Source organism: Rhinoraja longicauda, chromosome 9 (assembly GCF_053455715.1).
Source record: "Rhinoraja longicauda isolate Sanriku21f chromosome 9, sRhiLon1.1, whole genome shotgun sequence".
Lineage (NCBI taxonomy): Eukaryota > Metazoa > Chordata > Chondrichthyes > Rajiformes > Arhynchobatidae > Rhinoraja > Rhinoraja longicauda.
The window spans coordinates 55,925,154-55,943,651 of NC_135961.1; the positions used below are offsets into that span (position 1 = coordinate 55,925,154).

The window sequence follows — 18,498 nt, forward strand, 5'->3', positions numbered from 1 at the left end:
CACTGAGCCCTCCCATACTTTCCTTATTGAAAAATGGCCAAGAGAAGGAATGTGAGATCCATTCTCATTCAGTTCAAACATCAATCTTCATATACACTCCATGTACACTTCACAGTCTCGGCAATGCCACCAGCAAAATCAAAGATGAGTCTCGCCCCGGTCACTCTCTCTTCTCTCCTCTCCCATCAGGCAAGAGGTATATGCAGTAAGTGTGAAAATTCATATTTCCAGATTCAGGGACAGTTTCTTCCCAGCTGTCATCAGGCAAGTGAACCATCCTATCAATGACTAGAGTGCGGTCCTGAGCTACTATCTACCTCATTGGACACCCTCGGACTATCTTTAATCGGACTTTACTGGTCTTTATCTTGTACTATACATTATTCCTTTTATCCTATATCTGTACACTGTGGACAGCTCAATTGTAATTAGATATAGACTTTCTGCTGACTGGCTAGCACACAACAAAAAGCTTTTCACTGTACCTCGGGACACGTGACAATAAACTAAACTAAAACCAAGCTATGTACCAAACTCTTTTGTGTCTGTCGGTTTTGTAAATAACATGAGGGTCACAATTACATCAAATTTGAGACATTATCTTCATCGTGACGAAAGAACGGATTTGTATTTAGACACTTGTTGTTGTGCCTGTGCAATACACCAAAGAACACCACAGCTAGTGATACACTTTTCCATTGTAGTCCCTGTTGTAATGTAGCAGCTGCCAAGGTTTCGCAACCAGTGAATGAGATCAGTGACTTGCTATTTAATCCAATGATCTTGGTTGAGGATTCATTGTTGACCAGAACACGGAGAAATACGTACCAACAATGTGCAGGTTGGTAGGTTAATTGGCCTCCGTAACTGGTTTACACAGAGACACAAGAAACTGCAGATGCTGGAATCTTGGAGCAAAAATAAACTGCCAGAGGAACTCAATGGGTCGGGCAGAATTGTTGGAGGAAAATGGACAGACCCTTCTTGGAACTGATGAGTCTGAAGAAAAGTCTGAGTCTAAAATGTCATCTGTCCATTTCCATAAGACAGAGGAGCAGAATTAGGCCATTCAGTCCCTCCAAATTTTACCCACCAAAAATTCTGCCTGACCTGCTGAGTTGCTCCAGCAGTTTGATTTTTGGACTGTAAATGGTCCTTGGAGTGCAGGTGAGTGGTAGAATCTGGGAGGAATTGATGGAAATATGGGGAGAATAAAATGGTATTAGAGAAGGATTAGTATAAGATAATGGTTGATGGCCAGGACAGACTCGATGGAGAGGGGGGGGGGGGGGATAGGCTTGCTTAAATGTATCTCCCCATAACTCCATCTTCCAATAAGAACACCAAATCTGGACTTCCATTTCCAGTGCTGCTCTGAGGGAGTGCTGCAATGTCGGAGGGTATAACTTTATGATGAGCCATTAAACCATGGTTCTGTGAGTCATATTGCTGGAAATTAACTTTGGTGTATTTGGTATAGTGGCACGGGGGGGGTAGCATTTCTCCTTGCCTTCTGCGTGGGGGAACAGCACAGTTGTGCAGCGGTACAGTTACTACCTTACAGCGTCAGAGATTGTACGTTCCTCCCGTGACCACTTGGGTTTTCTCAGCATGCTCTGGTTTTCTCCCACATTTCAAAGACGCACAGGGTTGTAGGTTAATTAGCTTCTGTAACTTGTCCTTGGTGTGTCGGATAGTGTGTAGAAATTGGACCGAAGGGCCTGTTTTCCACGCTATGATAGAACAAATGTATGGGTGATCGATGTATGGTGGACTCGGTGGGCCAAAGAGCCTGTTTCCATGCTGTATCTTTAAACTAAACACTAAACTTCTGGTCAATGTTGATCCCTCAACTGAAATTATTCAGACAAATTACCGGAATGATGTTTGTGTGAGCATGCAGTCCCAGGCTGGTTGCCACATTTCCTCCAACAGTGAATGCACTTCAAATAAATAGCCCACAGAAGTCAAATTTAAAATTTTAAAAAAGTCTTTCATGTTTCCCGTATGAAACATCAAGATTTGATTATTTTCCTTTCAGTATCAAGTTACACAAATGGTAGGTGATCTCTGAGGGTAATCTGTCTGAAAATGATTCCCCAGGTCAGGAGTATTTTGTTTTCTCGCTGTCTACAGATTCAGCCTATAAATTCCTAAACAGCTATGTAATCACAAACCAAGGATTTCTGCCTCTGATCCCCATGGGGGTTCCAGTGATAAGCTCCCAATTATTTGATCCAAGCCTATGTTCCTTTCCGTGAAGTTCTGTGAATTATTTTACTTGGTAGCATTTAATCCGAATGTTCTTTTTCTCTGAACTGGATAAGAGTCAGAAATTAAACCACCGCTCCACCTGGGCAGCCCCGTTCCCGATGTTGAGCGGTGTTTGTGTGTGTCTGTGTGTGTGAGGGAGGCTGGGCAAGTAGGAGAACGCAGATGAAGGCTGCTGTGAAGTAAAAGAATTTGAAGAATTGGGTTTTGCTACTCTGGAAACTGATGCCAAGCTTTGAAATAAATCTGCCCACCCCCCACCAAGGTGCGTACACATTTCTCCCACCATCTCCACTCCAAAGATGTACAAGTTTGTAGGCTAATTGGCTTGGTATAAATGTAAATTGTCCTTGGTGTGTGTGGGATAGTGTTAGTGTGCGGGGATCGCTGGTGGGTGCTTATCGGTGGGCCGAAGGGCCTGTTTCCGCACTGAACCTCTAAACTAAACTAAATTTTAGTCACGCTACACTTTTCCCCCTCCTTCGTATGCTCATCCCCTACCTCCTCATTTCCCCCTCCCTCTCTTTCCACTCCTATCTGTCCTCTTTCACCCCTATCCCTCCCTCCAGCTTTACATGTCACCTCTCGTATGACACCCTTTTGACGCCTTTCCACTTTTAGCCTTTGTAACTTACTCTGCCCCTCTTCCAATCACCTGCTCCTTTGCCTGTATCCCCAATGTGCCAGGGTTTGCCTCACCTCCACCTCTCTTTTCCAGTTCCCCCCCCCCACCCCATCAGTCTGAAGAATCCGAACATGAGACGCCGCCTGTCCTTTCCCTTCCCAGATGCCACCTGATCTGGTGGGTTCCTCCAGCACCTTGTTTTTTGCTCGTGATTCCACCATCTGTAGTTACTAGAAACATAGAAAATAGGTGCAGGAGGAGGCCATTCATTGTGATCATGGCCAAAATCAGTAACCCTTGCTTGACCTCTCCCCATATTCCTTGATTCTGCTAGCTCCTACAGCACTATCAAACTATTTAAAATCCATCCAGTGAATTGATCTCCACTGCCTTCTGTAGCAGAGAATTCCACAAATTCACAACTCTCTGGGTGAAAAAGGTTTTTTTTCTCACCTCAGTTTTAAGGTACACTCAGTCTTTATTCTTAGACTTTGGCCTACTGGAATAAATTTTGCTTGTTTCTGGTTAAGCAATGCATGATTGGTTATTTCTCTTGAATATTAGCCCTGGCATCTTCCAGGAGCAAGTCTTTATTTCAGGGGGACGAGTCTACAGGAACTGTGTTTACAGGCACTGTATTCCAACAATAATACCGCACATCATTATCCCATTGTACTTTAAGGATAGTGTTCCCCATGCCTATTGGGGATGGGGGAAACAGAGAGAAAATATAATAAATGAGAGGAAGATAAACAAATGAAGACTTTGTATGTACTGAGTATCCTTCTTGGTCTCAAGAGTGTTTCAAACTGCTTTAAAGCCAATTAAAATGTATTTAAATTTTGCTTGTGTAGTTTACACCCCAGTGGTATGAACATTGACCTCTAACCAGATAGCCCTTGCTTTCCCTCTCTATCCCCTCCCCCTTCCCAGTTCTCGCATTAGTCTTACTGTCTCTGACTACATTCGATCTTTGTCCTGCCCTCTCCCCTGATATCAGTCTGAAGAAGGGTCTCGACCCGAAACGTCACCCATTCCTTCTCTTCAGAGATGTTGCCTGTCCCGCTGAGTGACTCCAGCATTTTGTGTCTACCTTCAATTTAAACCAGCATCTGCAGTTCTTTCCGGGGATCGCTGGGCGGCACGGACTTGGAGGGCCGAAAAGGCCTGTTTCCGGCTGTATATATATGATATGATAAATATATCTGAAGTTGATCTCTGTGATATTGCAGGGGGATACAGCCGCAACTGTACACAGCTGAATCTCACAAATGGTGTTGATTTACATCAAAAACAGAATGTTGGAAATATTCAGCAGATCAGGCCACATGTGGGAAGAGAAACGGAGCTAACATTTAAGGTCGGAGACCCTTCATCAGAACTGCAAAGCTGCAGTGTAGACAGAAAATGCAGATGCTGGTTTCTACCGAAGATAGACACAAAGTGCTGGAGTAACTCAGTGGGTCAGGCAGCATCTCTGGAGGAAAAGGATGGGTGATATTTCTGGTCGGGACCCTTCTTCAGACCTGAAGGTTTCTCCAGCGATGCTGCCTGACCTGCTGAGTTACTCTCGCACTTTGTGTCTATCTTCTGCAAAACTGCAGGAAGGGTGGGAAAGGGGGAATTCTCTGATGGGGGTAAACTTATGTGAACATGGAGATTAGTTATGAACAAGTTTAGCCAATCGATGAGTAAATGGGGCGAAAGGCAAATTGCCGGAGGACCTCAGTGGGATGAGCAACATCTGTGCGGGGTGGGGGTTGGTGGGGGGGGGGGGGGGGGGGGAGGAATTATCAGCATTTCAGCTCAAGAATCCTGCATCAGAGCAATGAGTGAATGGAAGCAATTAAAAAAAGGGTGAAAATAGATATAAAGAGCCCAGACAAAAGAGTGTGGGAGCTGTGTGATGTAGAGCAAGAGGTCAGAGTGGGAATGGGATGGAGAATTCAAGTGGCAATAGACAATAGACAATAGGTGCAGGAGTAGGCCATTCAGCCCTTTGAGCCAGCACCGCCATTCAATGCGATCATGGCTGATCACTCTCAATCAGTACCCCGTTCCTGCCTTCTCCCCATACCCCCTCACTCCGCTATCCTTAAGAGCTCTATCCAGCTCTCTCTTGAAAGCATCCAACGAACTGGCCTCCACTGCCTTCTGAGGCAGAGAATTCCACACCTTCACCACTCTCTGACTGAAAAAGTTCTTCCTCATCTCCGTTCTAAATGGCCTACCCCTTATTCTTAAACTGTGGCCCCTTGTTCAGGACTCCCCCAACATTGGGAACATGTTTCCTGCCTCTAATGTGTTCAATCCCCTAATTATCTTATATGTTTCAATAAGATCCCCCCTCATCCTTCTAAATTCCAGTGTATACAAGCCTAATTGCTCCAGCCTTTCAACATACGACAGTCCCGCCATTCCGGGAATTAACCTAGTGAACCTACGTGGCACGCCCTCAATAGCAAGAATATCCTTCCTCAAATTTGGAGACCAAAACTGCACACAGTACTCCAGGTGCGGTCTCACCAGGGCCCGGTACAACTGCAGGGCCCGGTACAATTGGCTGAGAAACAAGCAACAGGAAGCTCAGGACCACCCTGCGGTCTGAACGCAACTGCTCCACGCACCAAGCACCAATCTGTGCTTGGTTTTTCAGTTCTAACAAAGGGTCTCCGAACTGAAATATTAACTTGGTTTCTCTTCCCACTGATACAGCCTGACCTGCTGAGTATTTCTTTAGATTTTAGAGATACAACGCGGAAACAGGCCCTTCGGCCCACCAAGTCCGCGCCGCCCAGCGATCCCCGCACATTAACACTAGGGACAATTTTTTTTACATTTACCCAGTCAATTAACCTACAAACCTGTACGTCTTTGGAGTGTGGGAGGAAACCGAAGATCTCGGAGAAAACCCACGCAGGTCACAGGGAAAACGTACTAACTCTGTACAGACGGCTGAGTCTCTGGCGCTGCATTCGTTGTAAGGCAGCAACTCTACTGCTGCACCACCGTGCCGCCCCACTTCCAGCATTTTCTACTTTTGTTTTGGATTTCCAGCAGATTTGTTTTTGTTTTTTGAATATCACATTGATTTAAATATCCAGATCAGTTATTTTGGAGGAATAAATATTGTTCTGGTAGCTGGGAAGAACTCCAGATTTGTCCAAAATCGTACCATCATAACATCCCTTGGGTCCAACCATGAGAGCCGATTGGGTTGAGGTCTCTTCCTAATGATGGGATTTCCAACAGTGCAGCATTCCCTCACTACTGCACTCAATAATTGGCTGAGAAATAATCAAGTCTTTGGAAAGGAAATGGAAGTCCCAACTTTTCCACATAGAAGTAAACATTCTTCCCGAGGATTACTGAAACCAAGACGTTGCAGAAAATCTAAACATCTAAAAGCTGCACATGATAGAAATCTAAAACGAAAACAGAAAATGCAGGAAGCACTCAGCAGGTCAGGCCGCATCTGCAGGAGGAGAAACGTTGATTGTTCAAGTCAGAGACAGTTTAGTGTTTACAGCTTTATCTTTCTTTGTTGAAGATAAATCTACAATGTCTGGAAAGTTTTACACAGTACAAACACTTGTTTTGTCATATCTACTTCTCATGTTACTTTCTGGACTACTCTTTGGTAATCATAAACCAATTGCAGTAAAATATATTGTCATGGTAAGTTGCTAGTATTATGCAAGACCAACAGGTTTCGGGCAGACCAAAGTGTGTCTTTCACTGAGTTGATGATCTTCCACCAGCATTTGATGTCTGTCTCGGTAGAAATCCCTGGCAAACCATTGCCACACATCTAACTTTCATGGAAAAGTTATTTCAGAAAAATAAGTCATTTGAACAAAACCTGGCTTTTGTCTCATATAGTCATTTACTTTTAACTGTGCAGCTACAACCTTGCAGCAAAGATCGAGGCCATTTGGTCCGTCATATAGTGCTGATTCACTCACGGAGCTATCCAAGTTGATCTGCAATCCCTCAAGGGTTAATGTGTACTGCGGTTAACAATTGTCATCTCTAAAACCTTAGATATGAAAATTGAATTGTTACACTGTGCATACGAATAATTTGCATAACTGATTTTCAATGATATTATCTTCCTGCTCTTTGTGCATTCTATACATTTACATATATTTAAAACGATTGGTCTTGTTTTTGTCCATATGTGTTCTCCCTTTCGTTGCAACAACTTTTGGCCAAATTTCCTGGTTGTCTGTAAACTTGCAGCCCCCCCCCCCAAAAAAATTATATTTCCTGGGCACCAGCTACCACTTTGACTCTGTGCTCCTCGTCTATTTTGGTTTCTGGTTAAAAAATGCATCAACGTCTAATGTTATTGGCACTGTTTTGAGGTATCCGCCTCTGTACTTACCAGCTCTCTGGAGTTGGTGGCAATCCTCCAGTTTTGATCTTGTAACATACGTTGTATCTGTTGCTGTGATGCCTTTCAGGGTACTCAACTCCGAACCTTTCTGGTTCTCTACGCCTCCTAATTCAAGATGCTCTTTAAAACCTCCCCTTAGATTGAGTTTTATGCTACCTGCTCTCATATGGCTCTGTGCTGCTTGACAGCATTCCGATGAACATCTTCAGAGTATTTTGTTCTGTCAAAGAAGCTGTAGAAAGGTGCTTTGTTATTGATAGGCACAGGGTTAAGTGGGATTGATATGTCAGTGATTGGAGTAGACGCCTCCAGAATTTTCAAGTGGTTTCCTTTTTGAGATCTTTTCAAAAGTATTCATTTTACATATTTTTAAATATATATTTATTTTTGAGGTCTGTAAGAGCAGAATAAAATAAGCTTTCACAACTCGAGACAACCAACTTTACGATCAACAATCTACTCTTGCAATTAATGTCTTTGGAAAGGAAATGGAAGTCCCAACTTTTCCACATAGAAGTAAACATTCTTCCCGAGGATTACTGAAACCAAGACGTTGCAGAAAATCTAAACATCTAAAAGCTGCACATGATAGAAATCTAAAACGAAAACAGAAAATGCAGGAAGCACTCAGCAGGTCAGGCCGCATCTGCAGGAGGAGAAACGTTGATTGTTCAAGTCAGAGACAGTTTAGTGTTTACAGCTTTATCTTTCTTTGTTGAAGATAAATCTACAATGTCTGGAAAGTTTTACACAGTACAAACACTTGTTTTGTCATATCTACTTCTCATGTTACTTTCTGGACTACTCTTTGGTAATCATAAACCAATTGCAGTAAAATATATTGTCATGGTAAGTTGCTAGTATTATGCAAGACCAACAGGTTTCGGGCAGACCAAAGTGTGTCTTTCACTGAGTTGATGATCTTCCACCAGCATTTGATGTCTGTCTCGGTAGAAATCCCTGGCAAACCATTGCCACACATCTAACTTTCATGGAAAAGTTATTTCAGAAAAATAAGTCATTTGAACAAAACCTGGCTTTTGTCTCATATAGTCATTTACTTTTAACTGTGCAGCTACAACCTTGCAGCAAAGATCGAGGCCATTTGGTCCGTCATATAGTGCTGATTCACTCACGGAGCTATCCAAGTTGATCTGCAATCCCTCAAGGGTTAATGTGTACTGCGGTTAACAATTGTCATCTCTAAAACCTTAGATATGAAAATTGAATTGTTACACTGCATACGAATAATTTGCATAACTGATTTTCAATGATATTATCTTCCTGCTCTTTGTGCATTCTAATACATTTACATATATTTAAAACGATTGGTCTTGTTTTTGTCCATATGTGTTCTCCCTTTCGTTGCAACAACTTTTGGCCAAATTTCCTGGTTGTCTGTAAACTTGCAGCCCCCCCCCCCCCCCCCCCCCAAAAATTATATTTCCTGGGCACCAGCTACCACTTTGACTCTGTGCTCCTCGTCTATTTTGGTTTCTGGTTAAAAAATGCATCAACGTCTAATGTTATTGGCACTGTTTTGAGGTATCCGCCTCTGTACTTACCAGCTCTCTGGAGTTGGTGGCAATCCTCCAGTTTTGATCTTGTAACATACGTTGTATCTGTTGCTGTGATGCCTTTCAGGGTACTCAACTCCGAACCTTTCTGGTTCTCTGATAGTGTTAATGTACGGGGATCACTGGGCGGCACGGACTTGGAGGGCCGAAAAGGCCTGTTTCCGGCTGTATATATATGATATGATATGATATGAAGATGCTCTTTAAAACCTCCCCTTAGATTGAGTTTTATGCTACCTGCTCTCATATGGCTCTGTGCTGCTTGACAGCATTCCGATGAACATCTTCAGAGTATTTTGTTCTGTCAAAGAAGCTGTAGAAAGGTGCTTTGTTATTGATAGGCACAGGGTTAAGTGGGATTGATATGTCAGTGATTGGAGTAGACGCCTCCAGAATTTTCAAGTGGTTTCCTTTTTGAGATCTTTTCAAAAGTATTCATTTTACATATTTTTAAATATATATTTATTTTTGAGGTCTGTAAGAGCAGAATAAAATAAGCTTTCACAACTCGAGACAACCAACTTTACGATCAACAATCTACTCTTGCAATTAATGTCATGTAGGAAACAAATCAGCTAACTTGTGTTTGGCATATGCCCACAAGCAACAGGGTGATAATCTTCAGAATATCTCTTTTTTGGTTATATTGGCCACTAGACAGAAGGAAAGAGGGGGAATAAAGGGATGGTTCTCAGGTTAGCAGGTTGCTACTGGTGGGGTTACACGGATGTTGCTGCTTCAAGCCCAACCATTGACATTTGGCTGAGAGGACCGAATGGCATCATTCCAGGTTTGCTGACGATACTAAAGTAGGTGGGATTGTGGATACGGAAAAATAAGTATTGAGGCTTCCAGGGGATATGGAAAAGATGAGTGAGGGAGGTGAATGACATGGCAGATGAAATATAATGTGGGGAAAATTGGAAGTGAACCACTTTGGAAGCATGTAAGAGATAAGGAAAGTGTTGGTTCAAAGGTGAGAGCTTGAGTTGTGTTGATGTTCAAAGAGGCTTGGGTGTGCGTGCACACAGATTACCGAAGGCCAGCGTGCAAGATGTAATCCCAATCTTCCAATCCACCTCATTGTGGCCCTTGCACTTTTAAAAAATCTGCATTTTCTCTGCATTTGTAACACTATTACACGATAACACCATACTCTGGTATCTATCTCTTTGCACTACCTATTGTAATTGTGTTTGGCTTGATTGTACTTGCGTAGACAATGATTTGGCTGGGTAGCTCGCAAACAAAGTTATTCGCTGCATCCCGGTACATGTGACAAATGTAAACCAATACCAATACGAAGTGACTAGGAGGGCAAATAATTTGCAAGGCTTTATTAGGAGAGGCATGTGCAGAATACAGAAGTAAAGGATTCTTATTGCAATTGAGATCAAACTTGGGGGATGGCCATGTAAAAGGAGCAGAATTAGGTCATCAAGTCTAATCTGCCATTCAATCATGGCCGATCTATCTTTTCCTCTCAACTTCATTCTTCTGCCTTCTCCCCATAACCCATGCCATCTGAGACAATGAATTTCACAGATTCACCACCTCTGACTAAAGAAATTCTTCCTCATCTCCTTTCTAAAGGTACATCTTTTTATTGTGAAAGAAAGAACTGCAATGCTGGTTTCAATCGAAGGTTGACACAATGCTGGAGTAACTCAGCGGGACAGGCAGCATCTCTGGAGTTCCAGGGTCAAGACCCTTCTTCAGTCTGACTACTGGTCCTAGACTCTCCCACTAGTGGAAACATCCTCTCCACATTCATTCTATCCAGGCCTTTCACTATTCAGTAAGTTTCAATGAGGTCCGTCTCATCTTTCTAAACTCTAGCGAGTACAGTGCCCAGTGTCATCAAACGCTCATCGTATGTTAACCCAATCATCCCTGGGATCATTCTCGTAAACCTCCTCAGGACTTTCTCCAACACCAGCACATTCTTCCTCAGATATGGGGCCCAAAACAGCTGGTCAGACCCAAATGCATTCTGACCAGTGCCTTATAAAACTTCAGCATTACATCAATTTTGCACAGATCCTTGCCTAAGAAAGAGTGGACTTACATGGAGTGATAATTCGCCAAACTGTCCCAGAGACGGCATGTTTAACATTTGAGTGGAGATTTAATGGACTGTATTCACTAAAGTTTAGAAGAAGGGAGAGGAGATTCATTGAAACTTAACTTTTGAATGGGCTTGACAAGCCTGATGCAGGGAGGTTGTTTTATCTGGCTAAGGATTGTGGGACAAGACTGAGGGGTTGCCAGAGTTTCTGAACCAGGAGCATCAGTCTGAAGAAGGGTCTCGACCCGAAATGTCACACATTCCTTCTCTCCAGAAATGCTGCCTGACCTGCTGAGTTACTCCAGCATTTTGTGATACCCTGAACAAGGAGCAAGTCATTTGGAACTGAGATGAAGAGAAATTTCTTTACTCTGAGGACGTGAACTGTTGACAATTTCTGCCATGGACAGCTGTGGAGGGTCAGCTGTTGTGTTAATTCAAAACAGATTGAAAGATTTCTGGACATGAAGGAAATGAATGGATATGGGGATAACGCTTCCAAGTTGTACAGAAGATGAGCCAAGATCTTTATAATTGCTGGAGTGGGATCGGAGTAGTGGGTGATCTTCGCTTGCTTCAATGTCCTCTGCTGGTTGAGGATAAAGATTGGCAGGGACATCAAAGGAAAAACTCGCCTGTTTATCAAACCAGGATCATAGTGTTTTGCTTGGATAGGGTGGTCTTGCTTTAGATCTGTCTCTGTAAAATGCCACCTCTGACAGTGTGGCATTACTGTGCACACCTCGAGTATCAATCTGGATTGCATGTTCAGATCACTGGATCCAGACTCAAACTCATGTCTGAAGGAGGCACAGTGGCACAGCCAGTGGATCCACTACCTCACTGCTCTAGTTTCCTGGGTTCAAACCTGATCTCTTGTGCTGTCTGTGGGATTGACAAGTTCTTCCAGGGACCATGCTTTCCCCCCGGTGCTCCAGTTTCCTCCCACGTCCCCAGGACTTGCGGGTAGGTAGTTTAATTGGCCACTGTAAATTGCCCCTCCTGTAGGCACGTGGTACAATACTCTTTTGAACCTCCACAGGTTTACAGAAGAGAGCATCTTGACTGGTTTGCATCACTGAGTTCAGCAACTCAAAATGCCCAAGAACGAAGGAGATTACACAAGGTGATCGACACTGCCGTCATGGTCACTGACAGACTATCACGGCCACTGACCTCCCCACCATTGATGGGATCTATAGGAGGTGCTGCCTCAAATATCAATGACTGGCACCAACCACCCTGGCCTCTCTATCATGTCACTCCTACAATTGGGAAGAAGGTACAGGAGTCTGAAAACCATGACCATCAGAAATTAGAGTAGCTTCTTCCCATCAGGCTCCTGAACACCACACAACACTGTCTTCAGCTATGAACCATGGATTGTCTTTGATTGCACCAAGAACTTTGAGGTTTTTTTTTGCATAAGTTCTAAGTTTATTGATTGTTTTTTTTCTGCTTATTATACATTATCAATATGTGTTGTTTACAGGCTTCTTATGCTGCTGCAAGCAAGAATGTCATTATTCTGTAGTTGGTACATATGACAATTAAACATTCTTGACTTCTCTCTCTTTTCTCTTGAATCTGGCTGGAGCTGATGGGAATGTGGGGAGAATAAATTGGGATACGATACGATAGAACTTTATTTATCCCAGGAGGGAAATTGATCTGCCAACAGTCACAAAACGCAAAATACATGAAATGTGAGATTACAATGGCAAGTGGAAAGGATTGGGGATGTGCAAAGATTGGGGAAAGGGGTCAGTCTACACCCTACCCCCCCCCCCCCCCCCTATGGATGAGCAGTCAGTCTACCCCCTATGGATGGGCGTAGGATTAGAGTGAAGGCGGTGATGATATGGTATTACTGACTTTGACCCCTCTCTGTGGGAAGGCCTGAACAAGGCAAGTGTCTGCCGGGTTTATGTAAGCAGTGAACCAGTTGCCTGCCAATACTGTCCCGTCAATGGTTTATTCGTTTTTTAATTTATTGATGTTTTATTATTTACTTAGCACTGAGGCCCTTGGTGTTTGCTTGGCCAAGGATGAAATATTTTTCGATGCCGATTCTTTTGCAGGTTTACCCAGGTAATTTGCATACCTGTTTGTCCTGTGTCCCATTAACGCTGACGGCTCTCCAAATGATTACCATATCCATCTCATTTTTCATGAAGCAGGGGATTTTTTTCACATAAGTCCTTTCCAAGTGAAATTCTTCTCACAAACTTACCTCCTGGCTAAAATGTCCTGTGCCTTTTTTACATCTGGCGCCTCGTAACCGTGGTAACTGCAAACCTGAAGTTGCATAAAAAATACCTCCAGGTACAGTTCTGCGTAAGTAAAGGTATTCTTTCCAAATTGTCCTCCAACGTTTGGAGTTTAATGAAAGAACTGGGTGGTGGTGGTTGTGACTGGACTGAAGCAACACACAATTAGACTGTAACATAAGCTCCCCCAACATCTTGAGGTCATCGGGCGTCTGTGACGATGGGTGTTTGCTTTCAGGAAGGATGCTACAGTAGAAGTAATAGTTGATGCCAACTTTAGATGCTCATTTGTTCATTAGAAGGAGCAGGAAGAACAGCAACCAGGCTGCTTGCTGCCTCTGATGGAGAGGGGCAGATCGACAAGATTGTTTTAATTGTGTAAAACAGAGCAGAACATCTGGTTTCCTTCTGTTGCCAAAGAAAGGCTGTTGGCGGGGGTGGCGGCGAGGGAGAGAAGCTTGTTAAATTGCTCGAGTTGATTATTAAAATGTTTTGCACAAGGGGAAAAGAATACAAAGAGGGAGGGTGTGGGCCTGACTGCACGATGCTGATACAAGCTGGAGTGATGAGGAGCAGAGGCTGATAAAAGTTAAATAAAGGGCTCGCCAGTTAAATGCTCAAGTCTGCTTGCCTGCCTTTACAAAATGGATTCATTCACAGCCCACCCTTCTGCTGCTGGTAAAAATAGACTTTTGTTTTGAATTACTTTGGGAGTAAGAAAGCGGTCCAATTTAAAGACCGGTAGAAACAAGAAGCATAATCAGGCCATTTCCGACTGAGATTGCTGAAACGGCTGCAAGAAGCCTGAAGTTACAAAACTGAATTAAACTACGACATGATGGATTAATCTTGTTTGACTTTGTTCCATAAGTAAAGAAAGGGCCATTGAGGGAAAGTTCTAATGGAAGCATAGCTGTAGGCCATTCGGCCCCTTGAGACTTCCCACTGCACAGTTAGCCCGTGGCTGAAATGTATTCCAACTTCATTCACCTACTTTGTTTTTCAATTGCTTTATACCTTTGCTCAATAAAAGTCTGTTTGTCTTATGAGGAACACAAAGTGCTGGAGTAACTCAGTTGGACAGGCTCTAATGTAGCTTGTGGTAACCAATTTGTGCACAACATTTTCCATAGAAAGCAATGAAATGAGTACCAGAGTTATCTGTTCCTGTGTTGGTAGTTGATGTTTGGGGCGATCCTTGCAGTTATCTGTGGGTTCATCTTAGATTAAATTATACTGGAGGTTCTGTTCCACAGAAGCCTTGTGCAGGAGTCAGGAACCAGGTATGAGTCTGGAAGTATGGCTGAAGACTGCAACAATATTTTTGGATGACGGGCCAACAAGTGGGCTCTGTAATAAGAGCAGAAGCATGGAAGCACTCGAGGTCAGACAGCATCTGTGGAACGAGAAACTCTTAACATGTCAGGTCAGACACACTTTGTCACAATTGAGAAAGGGAGAAAAAGGGGCGGCACGGTGGCGCAGCGGTAGAGTTGCTGCTTTACAGCGAATGCAGCACCGGAGACTCAGGTTCGATCCTGACTACGGGTACTGCACTGTAAGGAGTTTGTACGTTCTCCCCGTGACCTGCGTGGGTTTTCTCCGAGATCTTCGGTTTCCTCCCACACTCCAAAGACGTACAGGTATGTAGGTTAATTGGCTGGGTAAATGTAAAAATTGTCCCTAGTGGGTGTAGGATAGGGTTAATGTACGGGGATCGCTGGGCGGCACGGACTTGGAGGGCCGAAAAGGCCTGTTTCCGGCTGTATATATATGATATGATATGATATGAAAACAAGTTAGTCGAAGCAGCAGAGAAGGTGGGGGAGGAGCAATTGGTAGGACAAAGGGAATTATTTTGACAGACTGAAATAATCTAACCATTATGAAGCTCCTATGTCTGTAATGTTAATGCTGTAAAGTCAATGATATTGTCTCATCTGGGCTATTGGGACATGCCCAGCAGACCAGACTATACAAATGAATGGAAAAGTTTAAAACGTTTAAGAATTTTATGTTTCTATAAAATCCCCTCTCATCCTTCTAAATTCCAGTGAATATAAGCCCAGTCGATCCATTCTTTCATCATATTTCCGTCCCGCCATCCCGGGAGTTAACCTGGTGAACCTACGCTGCACTCCCTCAATAGCAAAAATGTCCTTCCTCAAATTAGGAGACCAAAATTGCACACAATACTCCAGGTGTGGTCTCTCCAGAGTACAACTGCAGTAGGACCTTACTCCTATACTCAAATCCTCGTGCTATGAAGGCCAACATGCCATTGGCTTTCTTCACTGCCTGCTGTACCAGCATGCTTACTTTCAGTAACTGATGTACAAGCACACCCAGATCTCGTTGCACCTCCCCTTCTCCTAATCTGACACCGTTCAGATAATTTTCCTTCCTGTTCTTGCCACCAAAGTGGATAACCTTGCATTTATCCACATTATACTGCATCTGCCATGCTTTTGCCCACTCACCCAACCTATCCAAATCATCCTGCAGCCTCATAGCATCCTCCTCACAGCTCACACCGTCACCCAGCTTTGTGTCATCCGCAAACTTAGAGATGTTACATTTATTTCCAAAATTGTTAATATATTGTAAACAAATGGGGTCCCAACACCGAGCCTTGCAGCACCCCACTAGTCACTGCCTACCATTCTGAAAAGGACCTGTTAATTCCTGCTCTTTGCTTCCTGTCTGCCAACTAGTTCTCTATCCATGTCAATACCCTACCCCCAATACCATGTGCTCTAAATGTGCACACTAATCTCTTGTGTGGGACCTTGTCAAAGGCTTTTTGAAAGTCCAGAAGCACCACATCCATTGGCTCTCTCTTATCCATTCTACTTGTTACATCCTCAAAAAATTCCAAAAGATTAGTCAAGCATGATTTCCCCTTCATAAATCCATGCTGACTTTGAGTGATCCCATCACTGCTTTCCAAATACACTGCGATAACATCTTTAATAATTGACTCCAGCATCTTCCCCACGTCCGATGTAAGGTCTCTCTCCCTCCTTTCTTAAAAAGTGGAGTTACATTGGCTACCCTCCAGTCCACAGCAACTGATCCAGAGTTGAGAGATCATTCAAAAATAATCACCAATGCATCCACGATTTCTAGGGCCACCTCCTTCAGCACTCTGAGACACAGACCATCAGGCCCTGGGGATTTATCTGCCTTCAGTCCCAACAGTTTGCCAAGTTGCGCTCTTTGAAGTGGCTTCAGTGGGAAGTCCTGCTGACCTGTGGAACTGTTCTAGGGCAGAGAGGTTGTGGGACATGGACATGGGCATCGCACAATTGAGGCGGTGCCAGCCTTCAGAGATGGGCATGTAGAAGGGATGATGGGGATTGGAGCAAATAGAGCACAATCTCACCAGAGATAGAATGACCCATTCTGAAGGCATTTTTTGATGCTGGACATCCCAGCAGCATTCAGGTAGGTAGAGAACTTTCAGGAAATGCAGGACCAAACTTTAACCCTAGAGGTGAGTAGACCATTGCACATTTATTGATGTCACCAAGCAACTTCTGTAAACTCTTTAGGGCTTTCTCCTCCTTCCAATGTGTAATGCCAAAAATTGGACCATGTGCCCCAGTTAAACTGGGTTTGACAGAGGTTTGTTGTAATATCCTTGCTTTTGCATTCTGTGCCACCATTTGTGGCCTTGCAAGTTTCTTTTGAATAACCATGTCAGTTTATTCTTCCACCTTCAAAAGTTTGTTTAAACATATTGCCCCAGGTCCCTCCATCGATATGTGTAGGATGGACAGCGAATATATAGACATAAAATGCTGGAGTAACTCAGCGGGTCAGGCAGCATCTGTGGAGAATAGGAATAGGAGATGTTTTGGTTCGGGATCCTTCTTCAGACTGAGAGTCAGAACTTTGGACTTTCAGTCTGAAGACGGGTCTCAACCTAAAATGCCATCTCTTCCTTTTCTCCAGAGATGCTGCCTGACCCACTGAGTTACTCCAACATTTTGTCTCTCCATCCACATCATTATTTAAACTTGTACCACCTAGTTAATAGTATGCCCGATGCTCCTTTAACCCTACATTCCCATTTCTGCAGTTTTCCCATCCATTGTTACAAGCACTGCCTGTGTTCCAAACAGACTCCATCATTGTATCTCACACTGCAGCAAGCTGGCTCGTTGTAGTGAATGTCTGGGAGAGAATCAGTGTCTGTCTCCTAAATCCTGTTACTAATTTAAAGGGAATAATGTGAAACCACCAACGGCCGTTTCCACCCCCTCCGTTTCCCGATTCAGATCTGCTGTGGGTCTCTTCAGTCGTGTCAGTATGCAAACAATTATTGAGTATTTTTGCATAATTACTCTGGTGTTTGCTTAACTTAGTTATGTGAAGTTGTACATGGCTGTAGGAAGGGTTCAGATTTGCAGGCTGGAGCTGAACTATAGCCAGCCTTCCAATCTTTAAAGTGAGCTGAGTGCTGGGACTGCATGATTTATTTATAAATGTTTATAAGGATGAAATGAGACCCAGGAGGTTTTGATTATTAGTTAAGGATTGAGCACACTGGAGCTATTTTTCTTCTACAAAGAGACGAGGGATGCTAATAGATGTCTTTAGAAAGGATGTGTGGTTTGATGGTGTACTCAGAGAGAAAATGTTTCAAAATACATGAGAGTCCAAAATGAAGGCTCAGAAGTCTGAAGAAGGGTCCCGACCAGAAACATTCTCCAGAGATGCTGTCTGACCCACTGAGTTTCTCCAGCATTTTGTGCCTATCTTTGGTATAAACCAGCATCTGCAGTTCATTGTTTCTACGGTCCGATGTGTTAGACCTACAAAATGCAATGGAGAATTTGTAGTTGCCACCAAACTCGATGAAAAACTGGTAGTGACCATCAAATCCAATGAAGAATTGGTAGTTGCTACTGAACCTAATGCAGAAATGGTCATTGCTACTAAACCAATGGAGTTTTGGTAATCGCCATCAAACCTGATGGAAAATTCAGGAGAAACATTTTTTTAAATGCAGGAGTGGAGAGAGGGTGGCACAGTGGCGCAGCAGTAGAGTTGCTGCCATACAGCGCCGAAGACTTGGGTTTGATCCTGACTAAGGGTGCTGTCTGTATGGAGTTTGTATGTTCTCCCTGTGACTGCGTGGGTTTTCTCCGGGTGCTTCAGTTTCCTCGCACACTCCAAAGACGTACAGGCTTGTCGGTTAATTGGCTTTGGTAAAATTTTCCCTAGTGTGTAGGATAGTGCTAGTGTATGGGGTGATCACTGGTCAGTGTGGACTTGGTGGG

General features: G+C 43.6%; 1 protein-coding gene across 4 annotated transcripts in view; it reads left to right on the forward strand.

Annotated features, from left to right (window-relative positions):
- LOC144596773 (pleckstrin homology domain-containing family G member 1) overlaps positions 1-18,498 on the forward strand; it is a 181,164-nt gene that overhangs the window by 5,725 nt on the left and 156,941 nt on the right. The window contains exon 1 of one of the 4 annotated variants that reach the window (XM_078405546.1): positions 795-841. The exons of the other annotated variants lie outside the window; for them this stretch is intronic. The gene's annotated coding sequence lies outside the window, so the exon portion shown is untranslated. Of the gene's footprint in view, positions 1-794; positions 842-18,498 lie in introns of those variants that run through there. 4 annotated transcript variants of the gene reach the window in all.